Source organism: Schistocerca serialis, chromosome 9 (assembly GCF_023864345.2).
Source record: "Schistocerca serialis cubense isolate TAMUIC-IGC-003099 chromosome 9, iqSchSeri2.2, whole genome shotgun sequence".
In the NCBI taxonomy this organism is placed as follows: Eukaryota; Metazoa; Arthropoda; class Insecta; order Orthoptera; family Acrididae; genus Schistocerca; species Schistocerca serialis.
In genome coordinates this window covers 350136672-350156834 of record NC_064646.1, presented here as the reverse complement: position 1 = coordinate 350156834, position 20163 = coordinate 350136672, and the positions used below count along the sequence as shown (strand labels likewise).

The 20163-nt window shown below is 38.3% G+C and overlaps 1 protein-coding gene across 2 annotated transcripts in view; it reads right to left on the bottom strand.

The window, feature by feature from the left end:
* LOC126418486 (peregrin) overlaps window positions 1-20163 on the bottom strand; it is a 259171-nt gene that overhangs the window by 4349 nt on the left and 234659 nt on the right. The gene's annotated exons all lie outside the window — the stretch shown is intronic.

The following is a 20163-nucleotide window of genomic DNA, read 5'->3' as shown; positions in this document are numbered from 1 at the left end:
TTAGTTCACTAATTAATATATGTAGCAGATTTTCAGAACATATTCAGTGTTTATATGTAATGAATGAATTTCCATGCAACAACCAACATGGATTCCAAGAGAACTGGTCATGAGGTCTCCACATAATATTCTCAAAGCTAAGGACTGGGTCAATATTTCAAATTTACTACTCCTCAATTTTAATTGTTTTCTTCCAGGTTGTTGCTGTGATATTTAGAGAACTATAAAGCAGGTAGTGAAATGCTCTGCCCTTAGTAGTTGTCAGTCATGACAGTGCAAACACCAATGGTTTGTTACAAGTTTGGAACATAAAAGAACAAGCAGCTTTAGTATAATTCACTGTATGAGCAAAGAGTGAAACCAGCATACAAATACAGGCAGATGGTGGCATAATACAGACAGGACCAATCAAAGATGCAAAATTTGGACTTAAAAAATTTCGACTAAATACTGGCTCATTAGGAAAGAATGGTCAAGAGCATTTTTTTTAAAAAAAACTCTGGTTTCCATTGTCCACTTAACCAGCCAACTCTCACCCATTTATTGCCTTATTATAATAATACTAACATGCTCGTATTTGGCACAAACGTATATATAAAACTAGAAAAAACTTTGAAGTCTAGCTGTGCAGTACCATTTTCTGTGGAAAAAGGAGGGAGAGGGGGGGGGGGGGGAGGCAGAGAGAGAGAGAGAGAGAGAGAGAGAGAGAGAGAGAGATACAACTTTTGATTTTTAAAAGTAATGGGAAAAGCCATCTAGATTTCTTTAGAAAATTAGGGCACAGTATTTACTTCTTTGAAAAACGCATTTTTATAACAATGCTTCTTCACTTATCAACTGGTTTCTGTACCTTTTCTATATCTTTAATTTTCTTCATTCTTGTTCCCCAATCTTTGTAGCTCTTCAACATTGCTTCATGCACATCAATTCTCCTATTATTTACTGCTTCTTTTCAACATTTGTTTTCATCATCCATTGATCTGTCAACAGTCAATATTTATTTTTTGTTTTCCAAACATGTTCTTCATACTTGCAACAATTTTTCGTTTCCTGTTCTTCTTGTTACCTCAGTTTTTCCTGGAGATATGATCCGAGGCCTCGAAGAAGAATGGCTGTGACAACCCCAATGACATCATGGTACACGAGGAAAACTCCTATCTGTATATTCAATTGGTATCTAATAACTAAGAGAGACTCTTTTGGACTAGCTCTTAATGACATATTTTTGACGTTTTGAATAATGGGCTAAGATAGTTATGCATAATATCTGTGACTGAGAGCAGAATATATTACATGTTGTTTAGGAGATTTTGGATGTTGGGTTGTACTCTTAGCTTCCAATAATAATTGCAGCACTTCAAAGAACAAAGCTTGACTGAGACATATTGGCAAATGTGAAGAAATAACAAAGTGAGCAAAATTGGACAACAGGAAATTGTACTTATCGGAAATTGTACCTACTGAGCAGACTTTATCTTGCCAGTCATCTATATCATGATAAAGAAGCAACAGAACATCTCATGTGGTGGCCAGTGACAATAACCCACAACAAGTACCATGGAGAGTAAATAAAACTGATGAAGAATAAGGATAATAACCAGAAATCTGTACTGCTGAAGAAGACTAGTAACTTTTGTATGCAGGTTTGCTGGAGTTGATACCTGCTGTCCTTAACAATGGAGTCAACAGCCACGATTACACTGCAGTGCAGAAGCAATTGATAGCACTGTTTTGAGTAGTTAATTAACAATTATTACAGTCTTCAACTACCAATACAACAGAGAAGAAGCTAACTAGTTCACAAGTGGGAAGAATTTCAACTATGAGTATGATGGGCCTCAATTTTATTGATCCTGTGATGACTCTACAGCATTCATTGTGGATTTCAGCAGTGACTCGACAACCTACAGCGGTGTCAGCGATGCAGTCCGACCAATGCACTGATCCAGTTTCCCGCTGGCATCACGTCGTGGTGAGATTCTAGTGAGCTGTATAATATACGAGTTGACTAGTTTTTTATTTTTTATTTTTGGGGGATAGTATTTGTGTTGTGGAATAAATAGCAACTGGTTTTATAAGCAGAGCTGCGGGTGATCTGCAGTATCATGGTTGGTGTTATTATAGTATTAAACTAGGTTTAATTAAACACGTAATATTGTAGATATTGTATGCCTGAGATGACAAAAAGCATGGAGCAACAGTTTAAGACATTTAGTTGACAATTAAGTACTGGCATAGAAGAGTTAACTTTTAGTATATAGATTAAAAAATCACAAATAAAAATGCAATAAAAGCAACAAACACAACATTTTAGCAAACAAATATCACACTTGAACAGCACTACAATGAATCACTCAAGCGAAAACGAGAAATTCAGAGTAAAATATTGGAATTGCACATGACACTTTCCAACTTAACAGGGGAGTTAAACTGTAAGATAATAAAACAGTGCAATTTAGTTCATAATGAAGTGAATGAGCAATTTAGAGATGTGGAAAATAAAAGAATTAACTGAGCAGAAGTTCAATGCAGTGCAAGAACAAATCTCAGGTACACAAGTAAGATTTAGAATATTGGAATAAAACCAAAGGTTCAGATGTAGCTGTTAATTCAGGCTCTACACTTGCTAGCTTGGATGAGTGTGTGGTAGATTTAGTCGATCATGAAGAATGGGAAATGACTGAATCATCAGTACATACAAATCACTCTAATCCAGAAAATGATAATAAGGAGAGTCAACGGTAGAAAGTTATGGGATGAATTAATTAAGACTAGAGACATCTTAAATAAAAGACAGTTTAGTGGAAATAGTGGACTGTCAGCAGAGTACATAGAGGAGTTGCAAATGGGAAATAGAACTACCCTATCCAAATAATTGGCTGGCTCTGAGCACTATGGGACTTAACATCTGTGGTCACCAGTCCCCTAGAACTTAGAACTACTTAAACCTAACTAACCTAAGGACATCACACACACTACTTAAACCTAACTAACCTAAGGACATCACACACATCCATGCCCGAGGCAGGATTCGAACCTGCGACCGTAGCAGTCGCGCGGTTCCGGACTGAGCGCCTAGAACCACTAGACCACCGCGGCTGGCTCCAAATAATTCCCTAAATTTAAGTCAGATGGGGATGTTCAACCCCCACCCCCCATACTTATAAAAAGTATTTAGTAAATCCTTACCAATGTGATGGGATGATGCTATATTATGCACTAAGTTATTTAGAGGGTGATGCGGCTAAGTGGGGAACTGATCACTCCGAAAAATTTACATTTTGGATTTATTTCCAGGAAAACTTTGGCCAGAAGTACTGGTCTCCCTGTATTCATAACAACTGACATTTGAGTTTCTTGATCCATGGTATTATAATAATAGTTTGGGGAACTTGTAATAAATATACAGGGCAGCACCTTATAAGGTCTAAATATTTAAGACGGTATGACAGAGAAGAGTCATTAAGTTAAAGTTTTGATGCATACATTACGTTTTCATGTAAGGTGCGGGTTGGTCAACGGTTAATGGCTTTTAATGTTTGTCAATGGTTTGGATATGTTAAATAACGAAAGTGGGGATAAACATTATGAGTTTCAAGCAGATAACAATGAAGGAAATCTTTATCTACCCTGATTCCGATGAAAGAACAAAAGTAAATAATGTAAAATAAGGAAGCACACTTCCAGTGAGTAACCCCTCAATGATGTTTCCCACAAATAACATAAACACTGTATGTACTTATGCACTGTCCAGCTACTGAAGCTCAGAAGCAGGTGTAGGTAAACCCCGAACATTTTGTAGCTGAGCCTAGGTCCAGAACGTGACAACGGCCTTAACCAACTATAGGTATATGCTTTGAGAGGTTGCTGGAGGAAAGAAATCAAGAGGAAGAGGAGCAGATGAAATCTGCTATACTGGGAAAAATTTTTGATAGGGAGGTGGATATTCATTGAGACTCTAGGAATGAGGTCTCTTTGATATTACAAGAGTGAATACACATCACACATATAGCTACCCAACACTACCTGTAACCGGAGTTTATGTGGTTGGAATAATCGTAAGGAATAATTGTGAGCAGAGGAAAGGTTATTAAAGAAGGAATCAGGTTGCCATTAACAATTTTTCATTTCAACAGAGTTTTTAAGTGAGCCAAATTTTAATTTAGAGATACTGTTTGGTTTTAATTGGCTACAGAGAAAGAGCCTCACCTATTTAAGTGTGAACAAAATACTATGGCAAAAGACAAGTGTACTATCGAGTATCTTAAATGTAAGGCTGTAGATTTTAAGCAAGAATTGGAAGAACAGAGTCTGTTAATTTGCTAGCTACAGCCAATACAGTAGCAATGGATAAACTTCTCACAACAGATGATGCATAACAACAAACATGCCCTGAAATTTTTTATACAGAAAGAATACATTAAAATAAAGACACTGTCAACATTTTAGCTGCTATGATGCACTGCAAGTATTTAAAAAAAAAAGTTGAAAATTGCTAAATTTGTAGCTCGCCAGGAGGGTGGAGACATGCGCACCCCTACAGGTGCTGCAGCGGACTGCATGTATCCTTGGTTGATGGCACATTGATAAACAGATAACACGACTCAGCATGATTGTGATTGACAAAGTGAATTTGAGTTTTTGTTGACAGTTTCTTTGAAACAACTGTCCACAGTTAACGTTCACTCACATATGCAAGTTATTTAATATCCACCATAATTCCCAGTTGTTTTTGTGGTAGCATAAGTGTTACCAATGGAGATGTAACTGTATTAATATCCACTGTGTGTAACACTTGATGTTAAGCAATGTAAACCCAGTTTTGCATTGTAAAATTAGTCCATGAATTGGAGGAAAGACTTTCACAAAGTAACAAATATGCACTGGAACAAAAGTTGCATAAGTGTGATAGAAAAACTATCTGTAAAATTTACTATGCAGGGCAGCCATAAAGTCCCATTACCCCCTTTGATAACCACCATAAATCCCTAAACTTAAATAAATAATATGAAGAACAGTTCTTTAGAGGAATTTTCTTATGATATGAACAATGTATGGCTGCTCATGAGAGGCAATGCACTGTTATCGTTGTATTGATGAAGATCTATTAGACTGGGCACTCCGAATTACTATATTACGACAAAAAAAAAGTTTACTGCAAAAAATCTTATAATCAACCTATCAAAATCTGTAGAAATAGGAAACAGTAATTTTTAAAAATTCATTTAAAACAGTTTTTTACCAGTTGCAGAAATTAATTCATTGCTTTTGTTGAGCTCTTGGCCTCGACATAACACCACCACTGTCTTCGAGGAGGAGAATGAAAAGACTGTTGATATTTAATTCAGATTCCACCCAGAACAACCAATGTGACTGTTGATTAAGAATTTTTTTGACTGGAGAAATTATTTTGAAGGAAACTGTCATGCAGTATATTTTCTGATAGCTCTACTTCATTTGAGGTTTATTAGGAGAACTATTCTTAAATTTCAGTCATTTTGTGCATTATCAATTTTCATCAGTATATTTTCTGAATTGCTTCAAGCATGCATGGTGTGCAGAACAAATAGCAGAGCAACAGCCAGAACCATTTTTTACTGCACAACAATTTTGTCTAAATAAAACTAGTAATTACTGTGAAATGTCTAAAAGTACGAATTTTTCTTTCATCAACTGTGCCTGGTGTAAGGAAACTATTTGTTTTTCAGACAATGAAAACTTCAAGTAGAAATATCAACAACTTAGGAAAAGATAAGATTGCTACTTACTGTTAGGATGATACGTAACCTCCACAACATCCTATTCCATCTCTATGCCACACCCAACCCCACCTGTTGCCACAAGTATTGTATCCCTGTGGAAGAGCAGGGTGCAAGAGCTGCCCAATCCATCCACCCAGTCCCTTCACAGGTTTATCCTACCCCATTACAGACCCAGCCACCTGTGAAAGCAGCCATGTCATTTACCAGCTCTGCTCCAAGCAGCGCACAGCTTTTTAAACTGGCATGACTACCAGCTAGCTGCCCACCAGAATGAATGACTACCACCAAATTGTGGTCACGAGCAAAGTAGACCAACCTGTGGCTCAATGTGCAGGTCAGCACAACATGCTTAATTTCAATGGCTGCTCCACTCTCCGAGCAATCTGGATGTTCTCCTTCACCACCAGCTTTTCTGAACTGCGAAGATGGGAGTTATCCATATTCTTCGGTCCTGCAGTTATCCCAGCCCAATCTATGGTAACATACTGCCCCTACACTCTCCACGGAACAGTTTCCACCCCCTCTGTCCTGTCATTTTCTCCCCATTCTCATCCCCCAGCCTCTTTATTAGCCACCAGCTGCCAACGCACCCAGCATCTTTATACACTCCTCTCACATTCGCTCCTTTTTTCCGTATCTCCCTGCCCCACAACCTACCAATGTCATGCCTGTTGGCATTCTAGATCCTACACACTCTGCTAGACAGCATTCCTCTGTCCCCTCACTCATATATTACTATCCCTTCTGCTTCTTCTGTCCTGCTCCTTCAGACTGCGGTTGCCATTTCGTGATAGATGAATTCTGGCCTGACCTGCCGGAATTGGTGGTCATGTATGCATGAGGTGTTCTTGCTTCTGTGTATGAACGGTGTGTGTTTCTCTGTGTCTCTTTTGCTGATGAAGGCCATGGCAAAAAGCTTTGTGTGAGTGCCTTTTATTTGTGTCTGTCTGCAACTAAATGTGTCTTCGTTATGCTAAATATCAATCTATCTTTTCCTACATTGTTGAAAATTTTTGTTTTTGTCATTCAAATCACACTTTACTTTATTGTGTCAACTCTAGGGTATAAACGAGCAACTGTTTGATTGTTAGTAAAATACATACTATTCAAAAATCATCATAACAACTGTGCTACAGGCATTCTTATAAAAAGATGTCAAATTGATGGAAGTCATCTGCAATGTAACATCAAACACTTTGTTGATGTATTTTACTCTGCTAGTTACCTTTGCAATAATTACATCTGCAACAGTTAAGCTGTCAATAAAAAACTGCATCTTATTAAAAAAATTTATGATATGTGACATTTTTTGTATGGTTTAGCTGCTTCAGATTTGCACATGTCACTCTGGATATTTGCAGTATGCAAATGTGCTATCCTCTCGTGATGGCCCATGGCACGCTAGGAGGAGGGACTGTACAAACTGCTGTCATAAGTGGTTCTTCATGCAACAAAAACGAGTAAATTAACAATTTTTTAAAAATACTTACAGTGCATATTAGCAGCTAAAATTTCTTTCATTCTACTCTCCCTGTATAAAAGATTTCATGGTCGGTTTTGAAATGTCAGATTGGATCATTTCCTTGTTATTTTGTTTCAGAAAATGCTTTGCAATGCATAATAAAAAGATAAGTCAATTACCACAGAATTTTTGAAGGGCACGATCATGCACGAGCGATGAGCCCATGTCACAGGAATGTTGCATATTAATACCGGAACAGATAGAACTACATAAAATATTACCAAAGTACTAAGGAGTAATTTCTGATAAACCTGGAGCAGTTAGTGATTATACTTGTACAAGTATGTTTAAGACAAAAGATGATGGGCCTTTCTTCGTTTTGCAAACTGAATGCTATTCCTATGAGTCTTCACATGGCAGTACAAAAAGATATACAGAAGATGATTTACAATGGTGCTATAGAATGTAGTCTCAGTGGCTATAATAATTCGTTATTGTTAGCAAGTAAACTGGATGGCGGTGTTACGATTGGTACCAGATCACTTGGGCTTTGAATACACATATTGAAACAGAGAACAATAGATGTGTTAGTATGGAAGAATCACTACATAAATTAGAAAAAGCGAAGTTTTATAGTTTGATGGACTTGGTAGCCAGGTACTAGCAGGTTCCCCTGCTCAAGGACTCTAGACCCTGGATGGCTTTCTTGTTTGAGGGAAGTCTTACCAGTTTAAGGTATCTCCCTTTGGTTTAAATATGTCTGTAGCTGTTTTCATAAGGGCCAAGACAAAGCTTTAGGTAACAACTTATTACAGGAACTAGTAACGTAGGAGGACAATTGGTTTCTAAAACCTGGAAAGAACATTGCCCCCTGCTGCTTATTAAAACGTTAAACAGATTACAGAACAGCAGCATAACAATAACATTAAGTAAATTTCATTTTGGGAGAGAAGAATTTAAAGTTTTTAAAGCATACTGTAGGAGTAAAAGAGATACAATACAGTCCAGAACAAACTCAGTTCGTGTCATCCTAAAATGAGTCAAACCTTCAAACTGACAACAGATGCATCACAATACAGACTTGGGTATGAGTTGTTTCAAGAGGAATCAGATTCCAGTGAAGTAAAACATTGTACAATAGTTTTTTGGCAGTAGAAGTATTAACAACTATGAATTAAATTAGACAGCTACTGAAAAGGAGTTGTCCATTGTTGGAGTTTACAAAACTTTTGAACCCTTATTTGGAGTCTGGAGATTGAAATATATGCAGATCATCAGGCCTTATCATTTTTAAGGGAGAGTATATCACTAAACAGTAGATATATATTTCAAGAATTCAAAATAAAAATGAATTACGTGAAAGGCACACAAAACCTAGGGCCAAATGCACTTTCAGAACTATCTGCGGGAATGGATACAGAAACTAAAACTGAAAGCTCTGGTATTACATTTATAGTAAATTTTTATAGTTATAAGTTACATGAACAATGAGGTAAGAATGTTGGCTAAGAAAAAATAAAAGATGAGCTGAAAACTGATGAATATTTTAGGAAAGCAATAGAATTGCGTACAGAAGATACCTTAGTAGGAGAGGATGAGAAAAAATGGTTTATTTAAAGCAGATCTTTTATTTTGGAGACAGCATGAAAAGTCATGTCACTGGAATTTATGTGTACATAAGATCTAATTTACCCAGAATGTAATTTTGTTTATACAAAGGGATATGGACATTTTAGTATACTAAAGTGCATCCAACATATGACAAAGCTCTATTATTTTATAAATCTGAGTAGAGAAATAAAAAGAGTATTAAGAAGTTGTGATCTTTGTCACAAGGTTAAACAAAATAATAGACAAATAAATTATTCATTGTAAGCATTACATGACTTGACAGCTGCAGATCTTTTTGGCCCTTTCTTACATTTTAATTTTAGCACGATGTTGGTCAAATATGTAAAGCCAATCCCATTAAATTAGCAAACACAGCTTCCATAATCACATGTCTGAGAGATTATTTCAAGGACATAGACAAACTGAATTGTTTACTCACTGATAATGGAACTCAATTTATACATAACACTTTCAAAGAATTTTTAACAAGCAAAGATGTGAAACATGTACTTATTTCTAAATATCCCAACAATCCAGCCTATCTGAAAGGATAATGAAAGAGATAGGAAGATTACGTCTTGCATATTGTTCTGGAAAGCACCCGACCTGGGCACAGATATCAGAGTCTTAGGTTGTTCTTAATGAGTTGCCTCTTTTGTCTACTGGACTTTCCCCAGTTAAGTGTGGCACAAAAAGCTGATTGAAGAATCATTTTTAAAGTTATTTTCTTGACCAGAAATAAAAGACGTAGCAAACGGTGACTTACAGGGAAAGGCAAAGAGAAATTTAAAACCACAAGCACAATGTTGACTGTGAGAACACAATTTATAAGCAAGTTCCCTGAATTTTATACTGAATGGCATGGTGCTAGTAAACATTTTTCATCTCAGTTCAAAATTAAAGGAAGAAATGAGCAAGTTTTTATAACAGACGCTTCGAGTGATAATGAAAAAAGTCCAGATAATACAAATATTATCAAAAGATGTGTGTCATAAGAAACATGCCTCAGATGAATTCACATTCCGTGTGAATTTTGTGGGCTGATACTCAGAAGGTATAGAGTTGTTTCCTAATTTCTTCAATTTCAGATTTCAGTATAGCACTCTCTTACCCCTTTCCCCACATTCTTTAAAACTGTAATTACTTTTAACTATCCTGTATTTTATGAGCAAAATGACAGAATAACTAATCCATATGAAGTATGTTCAAAACATTCTACGACATTCATAATGTCGCACCAATGGTGTATTGTAGTGAAATGCATTGGCATCCCTGCACTCGCCTGTGTTTAATGTGTACCTACCGGAAGTTTCATTGTTGTGGGCCTGAGCAGAACATGGTGTCGCACATCAGTTAATTTCGAGATGCCAGTCACACAAGCATTACGTCTGCATTAAATTTTGCATGAAACTCAAGAAGACTTTTACAGAGACACACCAAATGATGCAGGAAGCCTACAGTGATGAGTGCTGAAGCCGTACTCAGTGTTACAAATAGTTCACATGGTTTAAAAATGGCTCGACAGAAGTTAAAAATGACTTTCATTCAGGAGGGCCTTCGACGTCTACTGACGACGCTATGTCAGGAACGTCAACGAAATTGTGCGTGCCAATCAAAGACTGATTGTCCCAGAAATTGCAGAAAAATGTAACATTTCAGTTGGATCATGTTATGAAATATTGACACAGCATCTTGGAATACATCGTGTTTCTGCCAAGTTTGTCCCTAAAGCACCCACACATTCAGCCCTGTTGGTGCATGACTATTGCACAAGAAATGAAATCACTGTGCTGCCTCATCCTCCGTACTCTCCAGACCTGCCCTCCCCACGGACTTTATCTCAAAAGTAGAAAATACCACTGAATGGATGAAAATTTGCAGTGACAGACGAGATAAAAGAAAATTCACAGACAACATTTTTGCGCGAACCAACAAGAGATGTACCAAGATTGCTTCTGGTAGTGAAATTGCCATTGGGAGCAGTGTATCAATTGTGCAGGGGAGTATTTCAAAGGAGACTATGCACAATAAGTAAAAGGTAAGCATAGAAAAATTTTTTGGACAAAGTTCCAGAATTTTTTGAACAGACCTTGTACACAATCAGATAATTGGGGTTACATTCGTATTTGGCAAACAACAGAACTTATCGAACACTGGCCAGCAGATGGGCTGCAAAACCTAGGTGAGTTGTTTCTACCAAATAGAACTAGCTGTTAGCTCCACCATTTTTGATGGGGAAATTAAGGATATACCCTTAGTTATTAAGTGAAAATATGACGGGCTAACATCCACATATGATTGATGAAACAAATAGTAGGGGGCAATCTAAGAGATAGTATTATATAGATACATAGTCAGTGATTATGTACAGAGGAATACAAAGAATACAGCACTGAAGACAGATTAGAAACCAGATATGAATGTGGGATACAATATGAGTATACTATCGCGATATACATGTATAGAAGGAGAAGGTAGCATTGTAAATTACATTAACAGGATATTGTACCCTAACCCGTAAGTACGTATGGAGTCTTTGGGGAGGATGCGTGAACCTAGAGGAAAAGGATGATGTATGTCTTAAGAGAAAAAGGAAGACAATAAATAGTGATGCCATTGCTGCGGAGAGTTAGATGATTTTGTAGAGATGATTTTTTCGTGGAAAGAGGTGTATCTTGACAGGTACTATATAAGTAGGTGTCATTAGTTTTGAGGTTCTTCCAAAGTAGATGAGTTTGCCTAAGTTTGTTACTCTGTTCTATGTGCTAACTTACAGGTGGAACAACAAACAGGCAAGTGTCTTGAGTTTTGTATGCTATTCCCCAGAATTGGAAAGACAGGTACTGATTATAGAATGTCTAACAACAAAGGGTTGTTAGTTGTTCAAAATGTGACTCCTCTGGTTTGTTGGCAATCTCATAAATGCTGAACATGTCTGGTCAGGAAACCTGTCTCATAATATTGGATGTTGTGTATCCATAACATCTTACACAGATCAATACCTCATTATAGAGTTTTATATACTCTCCCTAGAGGAAGGATGAATTTAGTTTGCTAAAAGAGAAAATTCTCTCTTGCTTGTCACAGATGTAGCACTTGTCCAGCAATTTCTAAAACTGAAATGAGTATGACTAGGAAAGCTTCACTTCTGCAAGAAATACAGTCGGTTAGACGAAATATGGACATTAGGACTAAAAAGTTTACTGGACTACTGGTCCTACTAATGAACATTCCAGGAGTATAAAATAAAGAGACTCTGTAAAACTATTCCCTGATCTGTATTGACAATGAATATCCATTATCCACGGATTCATATGCATAGTAAGAGAACAACTGCTTGGTAGAAGAGTAAAGAGACTTAAGCAAAGTGATATTAGGACATTCCATACATTTCAATAATTAATGGTTTATAATTCACTGTGGGGCATTCCACATGTAATAAACATGAATAAGTACATTTACTACAAAGGAGGCGCAATTGCACGAAAACAGATACAAGATGTCAATACTTTTAGAAAAAATGGTTAAAATTAGTTTTCAATTTTAAATGTTCTTTTTTTATCTGAATTTCAAAATAATGGCATCATCATCTGCCAAAGAGGAGGAATCTTAGTTTTCAATTTTAAATGTTTTTTTTTTTTTTTTATCTGAATTTCAAAATAATGGCATCATCATCCGCCAAAGAGGAGGAATCTGTAGTGTAATATATCACCTAAGTGATGTGTAGCATTTGCCAAACTGATGAATGATGATCACCACCATGAAAAGTTTAATTGAGTATTGGATCAGTGTAGCCTACTGTGTGTTTTATTTATGTGCATGTATTCTGGAATGGATGGGACAGACACAGTGTATCTGCAAGCAGGAATGACGACAGAAATCTTACTACATCCATTGTATCTGCTGGTCAGATTATTTATTTCGTGTTGTCTGGTCATGCCTAGGAGATATGCGAGCCATGTGAGAAGAATAGCTGTGACAATCCCCATGACATCACATGACAAGAGAAAAACTGCTATATCTATATTCAATTGGTAACTGTTAACTACAAAAGATCTTTTCGGGCAAAGTCTGTATTACTGTATTTGTGACGTTCCGAATAATTGGCCAACTTTTTTATGCATAGTTATTGTAAATGATAGTAAAATAAACAACATGTTGTTTATGAGAAGCATTTTATTTATTTCAAGAATTTGGATGATGAATTGTACTCATAACTTCCAGCAATAACTGTCGCACTTCAAGGAATGAAGTCTGTTCAGGACATACTACTGACTGTGAAGGAATAACGAGGTGAGGAAAATTGGAATAATGGGAAATTGTAACTCTTGTACAGACTTCACCACACTAGTCAACATCACGGTAAAAAAGCAGCGGAACATCTCAGCTGCCACTTTATTAAATAACACTTATGTGAAATGAAAATATGTTTGTGGCCAGTAATATTATGTTTTATATGGTAAATAAATTGAAAAACTAGTAGACGCCACTGAGAAGTCCCTGAGTTATAAACTTGTTAAAAATTTGTAAACTAGAGAGTGACCTTGATTGCTATGTTTGGAATGTTACTTAAGTGATGTGAAGTCAATGAAAATTGAAAAATCTCAAGATAATATAAGAGGCGTTGAAAAGAAACAAGACGGAGGCATAATTACAGAAACCAGTACCTGTATGTTAGTAGTACTGACCCTGGCAGTTGAGACACTTGTCTCACAGTGACACAAGACGACGAATGGCTGCCTCATAAAATTCCCGGGGTTGCGATGTTAACCAGTTCCTTACGTACAGCCGTATGTCGTCATCTGAGAAGAATCATTTGCCCCTCAGAGGCGTTTTAAGGGGACCAAAAATTCATTCCTTCTAAATCACTTCCTGCAGCATGGGACAACAGTGGACGCACAGCGTTACTCACAAACCTTGACCACCCTTCGCCAAGCGATCAAATCAAAACAACCAGGCAATCTCACCTGTGGGGTGATTCTGCTCCACAACAATGCAAAGCCTCATGCCGCCAATGTAGTCACGGCACTCCCGCAGAAATTCAAATTGGAGGTACTTGGTCACCCTCCGTGCAATCTGGACCTCTTTCCCTATGATTACACCATTTTTGGTCCCCTTAAAAAGTCTCTGAGGGGCAAATAATTCACCTCGGACGACAACGTCCAGTTGTACATACGGAACTGGTTAACATCGCAGCCCCAGGAAGTTTGAGAGTCAGCCATACACCGCCTTGTGTCACAGTAGGATGAGTATGTTAGAAGTATTGACCCTGGCTGGTTTCTGTAATTATGCCTCCGGCTCATTTCTTTTAGAATGCCCCTTATATTGTCAGAAGGAAAGTTGCTACTCACCATATAGCGGAGATGCTAAGTCATAGATAGGCACTACAAAAAGACACTCTCAATTATAGCTTTCAGCCGTTAAGGCCTTTGTCAACAATAGACAGACATACACGTGGGCATGCGTACGTGCAAAAAAAAAAAAAAAAAAAAAACACACACACACACACACACACACACACACACACACACACACACACACACACACACACATCACACAAGTAGCAGTGTGGTTTCAGTTGCCTGATACTGCAGTTGCGTGTGTGTGTGTGTGTGTGTGTGTGTGTGTGTGTGTGTGTGTTGCATTTGCGTGAGTGTTTGTGTGCTTATGTCTGTCTATTGTTGACGAAGGCCTTAACTGCTGAAAGCTATAATTGTGAGAGTCTTTTTGCTGTGCATATCTGCGAGCCGGCATCTCCCCTATATGGTGAGTAGCAACTTTCCATCTCATAATATTGTTACATTCCATCCTGGGTTTTCCTTTGTTTGAAATCTCAAGATAAGTCAGATACGAAACATCCTGATTATCAGTTTATGAAACAAGTTACCTCTAAATCGCTGACATTGAAACCAGCTGGAGAGAGACTTTTAGAATAATGGTCAGCTGTTGAAAAATACTTTCTTCAGTTCTTAATACAGCAAAAAAACAAGTTGAGCTCTTTGAAATAAAAGAATATTGTTATACTATTAAAAGACTGAACTACCAAAGCAAAATGTATGATAATATTATGAAAAAGATTGCTGCTCACCTCATAGAGGACACACTGAATGGCAGACAGGCGCAACAGAAAGACTACTAGAAATTTGAGTTTTCTGCCAAAGGGCACTCTCCTGAAGTAGAAAACACACACTCATAGAAATAACCACTGTCTCTGCGTGCTGAGGCCAACCTCTGCAAGTCAGTGCCTCCTCTATATGGTGAGTAGTAGTCTATCCTTTTCACAATATTGTCATTATTCCATCCTGCATTTTCCATTATTTGGTTTTGCAAAGCAGAAAGTAGTTTGCTTGTGCAGCTGCTCATACATGCACAAGATTCACTGGTTTATTTCAGGAGAGAGATCCTTTATTGCATATAATCTACAGTGAGTTCTTAAACCTCACCAGTCTGGCACCTGACATCTGTAGGACAGGAATCTCAATGAACAACCAGGCCTCATCCCCTTTGATCCATCTGTGACAAAGACAGTAACATTGGCTGCTATCATGGCCTTAATGATGCATCACACCTGACACGAGTCACGCCAAACATCACAAAACGGCATGGCCTCCTATACACTCCCAGACATCCGCAATTAAAGAGTTCCTCCTCCAGACCGATGTTCTCTCGCAAAAAAGGAAGGAGCCAGACGCAGCAATGCCACAGCACCTTCTGGCTAGGGTAAGGAAACAACAGAGCGCGAGGTGGGTATTTCAAAAGTAACGCGCTACAGACAAGTAGGAGATGCAGAGAACCAACTGTGATGTTTCGTCATGGCTCAACGTTAACTCTCAAAGAAAAACTGAATGCTTTGAAGCAGATAGACAATGGTGAGAATGTATCAAAACTGGCAACAGAACTGGGTGTTGATAAAGCAACCATTTGTGATAGGAAGAAGAACTGTGTGAAGCTTGAACAGTCCTGTGCAACGCCTTGGGGAAAACACTCGAAAATTTCGCAGACTTTGAAACAGCTCGAGTACGATAAAGTGGATGAAGCTCTTTTCCTTTGGTTTACACAGGAAAGAGAAAGGGGAACTCCTTTGAGTGGAACACTAGTCCAGGAGAAGGCTGTTTACCTGAACAAGTTAATGAATGGTGATGAGTCATTTACTGTGAGTACAGGTTGGTTGGACAGATTCAAAAAACGATACGGAATCTGTCAACTAACAATTACTGGAGAGAAGCTTTCTTCTCACCCTGATGCAGAGAAAGAATACTTGGGTGAGTTTGAAAAAATGATAAGAGAGGGAAAGTATTCTCCCCGACAAAATTTTAATGCTCATGAGACTGGCCTTAATTTTAGGGCATTGCCAACAAAAAGCCTGGCATCAAAAGCAGAAGACCATGCTCCTGGTATTAAAATGTGCAAAGATCATGTGACTTTATTAGTGTGCAGCAACGCTGCTAGTAATCACAAGCTGCCTTTAATGCTGATCGGCCAATCTGCTAGGCCCAGAGCTTTTAAAAACGGCAACATGAAGTCCCTGCCCGTATATTAGCGCAACCAGGAAAAAGAATGGATGGATGGTAAGCTGTTTGAAGGATGGTTTCACAGCCAGTTTGTTCCCTCTGTTCGATGGTTTTCTAAGGAAAATCATTTGTCTCCCCATGCAGTCCTTTTGATTGATAATGTGCCATCTCACCCCAGCACTGAGGAATTATGTGATGGAGAAATTGTGGCTAAGTTTTTGCCGCCAAAGGTTACACAACTTCTACAGCCGATGGACAAGGGCATACTGCAAACATTAAAACTGATTTACAGAAAACAATTTTACAAATGCTGATCCAAGATGATAGCATTCCTTTATTGGACAAAATAAAAAAGACCAATGTCAAGGATGTTGTTTATTGGGCTGCTGAGGCATGGCAGAATATTTCAGAAAATACTCTGAGAAAATCGTGGAGAAAACTGTGGGCATCTCTTGAATTTCAAGACAACCTAGTTGAAAATGAAGAGGAAAATCCACTACAAATGATACAGACAATCCCCGGATGTGAATAAGCTAGTGAAGGAGACATAGATGAGTGGATGGCAGCAGATGGGGCACGTGTGGAGAAACTTACTGAGGCTGATTTAATTGCTGCTGTGACTCAAGACCAGGAAGAAGTGGACCACTGTGATGGAAGTGACAATGAGCTTGAAAGCAACAAAGGAGAGCTGGTGCCACACAGTGATGCAGCAGAAGCTCTTGAACTCACACTACATTATTTGGAGCAACAGCCCACTGCTACACCTGCTGATCTTACGTTTTGTCTTCATTACACCAAAAAACAATGACTGGGTTTTTGTCATATAAAAAGTAGGGATAAAATGTCCACTGTATTTTAGTAAGTTTGATAGCTTTTCTTTCATTGTTATGCGTTGTTTAAACCCAATGTTTTCTTGCCAGTTTTTCTAATATATGTTTACTGTACTGTGTAAATTAAAATAGTGTGTATGTACAGCAGGTTACTGCACAGTTTTCCACACTTTGACTAACGTTTTTCATGTTCAGATTACCGGGGTTCAGATTAGCAGGACTCTGCTGTATGTGTTAGAACTACAGGGGCACTCAACAACATACAGAAACATAGTGGACATTACACCAAACATGATACATGGAAAATGAACTAATGAGGAGTGCCACAAATTGATTTCCTAGACACTTTCCTCAGTGGAAGAGGAGTCAAAATAAGCGAACATGTGTCTCAGCTTATCCGTAGATACTCAACTATTTCTGAGAATATGATGGTCTAAGTTCTCGAGGTACTTTATGTGTCTTTTAGAGTGCGATTACCTCAGTCAAAGTGATGGCACTATGGCGAGCATTGTGGACTGTCAGTCTTACACCCTGTGTTCGAATCTGATTATTACTTTTGTTTTTGTTTTTCATTTATCTACCCAAGTCCACTGAAGATTACTACATGAATGTTCCGTATGTTCCCAACACACATTGAAATAATGTTATCCTTATTTGTCTAATGACTGTATATTAAAAAATATAGATAAAGGAATGAGAAAATTATCTGTAATTGTTTTTGGTAAAATTCCTGTATGTTGTCTTGATTCATAATCAATTGCAAGTGGTTAATTTCTGGTAAGTGGTCATTTATATGTGATCTGCCACGAAAATCTTGCCCAACATGTGAAATCATCAGTAATGCTGATAAAATTTTTCCCCGTGTGATATTCATAGGAAGAAATGTCTCTTTGGCAAACCTGCCTTCACACAATGCTTGTAGTGTTCAGAATTCCTACGTTTCAAAGGTTTCTATGATCAGTACATCAAATGGAATGAATCAAATCTTACTGAAGAATAAACAGAAGAAGAAAATATAGGAATTAATATAAGAATTGATATAAGAATGAAATAAGAATATGAGAATTTAAAAAGATTGTAACCCTTGAAAAAACCATACACACATACATAATATAATAAATGTATGATACTGTCAAACCCAGTTGTAATTTTACAATTATATAATGTTCTTGTATCCATAACTTGATAGGAAACATTCACGTAGTAATCTTCTGTGGACATGGGTAGATAAATGAAAAACAAATACGCAAATAAAAAAATATAAAAACAATAATCAGGTTTTGAACACAGGGTGCAAAACTGACAGGCCAGGAACGTAAAGTACATCAAAAATGTTGACGGTCGTTTCCTCAAAAATATTTGAGTAACCTCAGATAAGCTGAGGCACTTGTTCACTTATTTTAATTCCTCTTCCACTGAACAAAATTCCTGGGAAATCAGGTTATATGACTTGCTGCGTTCTCCTTGTAAGTGGGAAATTGTCATTTTTATTTCATCTCAATGTTCCAAAGGCTAAAACAAAATTGCCTTCAATTGTGATTTACTTTTCATAGATGAAATGGGTTGCCTATAATAAGTGTAAGGCCATTGTTGTTGTTGTTGTGGTCTTCAGTCCTGAGACTGGTTTGATGCAGCTCCCCATACTACTATCCTGTGCAGCTTCTTCATCTCCCAGTACCTACTGCAGCCTACGTCCTTCTGAATCTGCTTAGTGTACTCATCTCTTGCTCTCCCTCTACGATTTTTACCCTCCACGCTGCCCCTTGATGCCTCAGAACATGTCCTACCAACCGATCCCTTCCTCTAGTCAAGTTGTGCCACAAACTCCACTTCACCCCAATTCTATTCAATAACTCCTCATTAGTTACGTGATCTACCCATCTAATCTTCAGCATTCTTCTGTAGCACCACATTTCGAAAGCTTCTATTCTTTTCTTGCCCAAACTATTTATCATCCATGTTTCACTTCCGCACATGGCTACACTCCATACAAATACTTTCAGAAATGACTTCCTGACACTTAAATCAATACTCGATGTTAACAAATTTCTCTTCTTCAGAAACGCTTTCCTTGCCATTGCCAGTCTACATTTTATATCCTCTCTACTTCGACCATCATCAGTTATTTTAGAATGAGATTTTCACTCTGCAGCGGAGTGTGCCCGACCGAGACTCGAACTCGGGACCTTTGCCTTTCGCGGGCAAGTGCTCTACCATCTGAGCTACCGAAGCACGACTCACGCCCGGTACTCACAGCTTTACTTCTGCCAGTACCTCGTCTCCTACCTTCCAAACTTTACAGAAGCTCTCCTGCGAAACATGCAGAACTAGCACTCCTGAAAGAAAGGATATTGCGGAGACATGGCTTAGCCACAGCCTGGGGGATGTTTCCAGAATGAGATTTTCACTCTGCAGCGGAGTGTGCGCTGATATGAAACTTCCTGGCAGATTAAAACTGTGTGCCCGACCGAGACTCGAACTCGGGACCTTTGCCTTTCGCGGGCAAGTGCTCTACCATCTGAGCTACCGAAGCACGACTCACGCCCGGTACTCACAGCTTTACTTCTGCCAGTACCTCGTCTCCTACCTTCCAAACTTTACAGAAGCTCTCCTGCGAAACATGCAGAACTAGCACTCCTGAAAGAAAGGATATTGCGGAGACATGGCTTAGCCACAGCCTGGGGGATGTTTCCAGAATGAGATTTTCACTCTGCAGCGGAGTGTGCGCTGATATGAAACTTCCTGGCAGATTAAAACTGTGTGCCCGACCTCGGGACCTTTGCCTTTCGCGGGCAAGTGCTCTACCATCTGAGCCATGTCTCCGCAATATCCTTTCTTTCAGGAGTGCTAGTTCTGCATGTTTCGCAGGAGAGCTTCTGTAAAGTTTGGAAGGTAGGAGACGAGGTACTGGCAGAAGTAAAGCTGTGAGTACCGGGCGTGAGTCGTGCTTCGGTAGCTCAGATGGTAGAGCACTTGCCCGCGAAAGG